The 2932-nt window shown below is 38.0% G+C and overlaps 1 protein-coding gene across 1 annotated transcript in view; it reads right to left on the bottom strand.

The window, feature by feature from the left end:
* The window catches only part of LOC108751810 (immunoglobulin superfamily member 10), a 184364-nt gene that overhangs the window by 55638 nt on the left and 125794 nt on the right, over positions 1-2932 (bottom strand). The window lies entirely within an intron of this gene.

Raw genomic sequence — 2932 nt, 5'->3', positions numbered from 1 at the left:
TGAGCGATCTCGCTTTCGTAAGTGCTCAACTCGAGATCAAAGTGGCACGGCGTCATTGGATGCGCGGGCAAATGAAGCTTCGAGATCGAATGGAGGCAAGCATTAGTTGCGGTTCCCGAAGCGAAGTCGCGCTTAATTACTGTCGTAAAGCAACGGGAAATCGTTGCTTTTCCTTTTAGTGTCCGTCGCTCGTGTTTCGATCACGTAGCGATATATACGTCCGGTCGAGCTTCGGAAATTTACTTCGTTCAGGGATTTTCGCGTTCGACACGAAACATCTATTTCGAATCGCAAGCAAATAAAAGGGAGAGTAAATGCCAGTTTCGTGATAATCGTCGAATAATGTCGTGAGCTTATTAAATAGGAATTATCTTTCGTAACACGTCTTCTCATAACACATCTTTACTCGACAATTATCATTCAAGTTATATCTAACATATAATATAGATAATAAGTATGCGATTAATTGTATCAAGTATGGTGTTACAGAGATAAGAGCTTTAGCAAACAAACTGCGGCGTGGACTATCTATAATCAACTATACGATGGAACCGAACAAACAACGAAGCGTTTCGATGCAAACAAGGAAAAATAAGGTGGAAAAATTTGAAATTGAAATTGAAAAAGAGGGAAATGTGTAGAATGGGAAAATAAACGATTTTTAAAAATTCATTTAACCATCAATGAATTTTTTTAATCATATGAAATAATAATAAGACAAAGTGCTCTCTTATCATATTTTCTCGACGAGAGGCAATCCCGGGTTTTCTCCCGGAGAAAGAAAGAAAAGGAAAAAAGAAGATAATGATAGACGAAGAATACGGGAAGACGGGGAGCAGCAGAGCGACAATTGCCGCGAGGAAAATGAACGAACTAACTATAAATACGAGGCGAACAATCGAGGGAGCCTTTGACCTCGTGACGCCAGCTAATCAAAGCCTTGGCAGACTGATTCCGCATTGCACTCGCTCCTACTGCTCTCGCGTCTCCTTCCTGCCGCCGACCAAACAATGCCTGACAACGGCAAACTTTCGAAACGTCCATTTAGGAAAAACTCCATTTGCACCCAAATGAAGGCCACTAACTGATCCCACGCCCGCGTCTCTTTTCTTCCCTACAATTCAACGCCTCGCTCGCGACCCAATGTCGTCGCTTGCCATTCTATATCACTCGGACAACACGCTCACGTCGTTATAGCCACCAATGAGCAACAGAGCAACCCCGCACCCAACCCGACGCAGCTGTATGCGTTAACTATCCGCTATTGTGCCCCTCGTCATTACTAACCGCTTTTCTATCCTCCTTTTTCCATCATGAAACTCAGGGCGCCCGTTGGGAAACAAAAAACAACCCTTTAGAGCAGACTGAAAAGCAAGGACAAAAAGTACCAACATCTCTCTCTCTCTCTCTCTCTCTCTCTCTCTCTCTCTCTCTCTCTCTCTCTCTCTCTTGTTTAGATAACGGAAACAGGAGCCGTTTGGCCGGCTCCTTTTCGATTTATCCATTTTTGCTTCTTTATTTATCGAGTTACCAGTCCAGTGTCTCCCTTGCGGTCGGTATATTCCGGATACATCCTTTGAGAAGGTGACTTGTAGCGCCGGATACATCCTTTGAGAGTTGCTTTCTTTCGCGTGACTCGCGACATCACTATAATGCTCTTTGCTCTTTCTCTACGCGTTGTTTTTACGCGACGCAGAAAGGAATGCTTGCAAAGAAGGGAACTCCCTTTCACTGCTTTTAACCCCACATATGCTGTCGACGATAATACGAGGAGTAGAGAATTCAACCGAATCAAAGGAATACACTACGAGGGACGTTTAGATTATTTAAATTCAATGTATTCTTTAGCAGCCGTTGCGCAATCCTCCGCTCGCAACTTTCCAGGAACGTTACGTCGGTCGGAAATTGCAATAATTATATCACTAGCAGTAAATGCACTTTTGAACTTCAGGCAATATGTATCCAGCACGGAAAAGTTTTGTAATTTAAATTATATATTTGTGTGACTGCATCAAACTTTGAAACATTAATATAAATTACGGAACTCTTGAAAATAAAAATAAATATACGGATTGTACAGAAAAAAATTATCATGCATTTACTACGTAGCTACAGAGAACTTTGCTTCCACCGAATTGCAATTACGATTTCGTTTCATACTTTAACGTAGAACAGATTTGAATTTGCTCGTAAAATATGTCCCGAAAAAAAAAAAAACCGGATTGTTTATTTTGTCGACTGTAATTTTACTCTCCTGAAAACTTTTTGAAATTAATTCGACAATTTATTAAATATTCCTTGATTGAATTTTAAAAAAACATTCGAACGTTATGTAAAGAATCTTTATTAGACCAAGCAAACGAACGCGTTAAACATGAATGGAGTAACTTCAGTGAATGCGAACGACATCGTGATTTCATGTTTACGCTTATTTGCTTAATCTGACTCTGACTTAACGTAAATACTGAATGTGTCGTGTGTTTCCTGTCATGTGTACATTAATTAGCTATTCGAAGTCCTTAATAAAGCTCAATACATTTACATATTTATCAAAACACCTTCTTACTTGGAGTTTGTGCATAATGGAAGAAATATTAAAAACAAGTGGAAATATCAAACATTAGAAATAATAAAATTACGATATTTATGTTTTATATCTCATCTGTATCCATTGTATCCATTGTTACGTTTAATCTTTATTTATAATTTTTTAGAAAATTTATTTATGAGATTTTATATTTTAGAATTTTTTATTTATTTATTATGAAAATAAAGAATTAAGAGGAAAATTTGTGAATAGAAAGGTAATGCACAATGGATATCAGATATAAGACATATTATATTTATACTAAGAAACTTTATTTTAGATCGCTTATGTGAGAACACAATCAATATTAGAAATTAAAGGCCTATATAACGATCGAAGCTGAAT

The sequence above is a fragment of the Trachymyrmex septentrionalis genome, unplaced genomic scaffold (genome assembly GCF_001594115.1).
Source record: "Trachymyrmex septentrionalis isolate Tsep2-gDNA-1 unplaced genomic scaffold, Tsep1.0 scaffold52, whole genome shotgun sequence".
NCBI lineage: Eukaryota > Metazoa > Arthropoda > Insecta > Hymenoptera > Formicidae > Trachymyrmex > Trachymyrmex septentrionalis.
The sequence above is the reverse complement of the archived record's forward strand: the minus strand, read 5'-3'. Positions and strand labels throughout refer to the sequence as shown.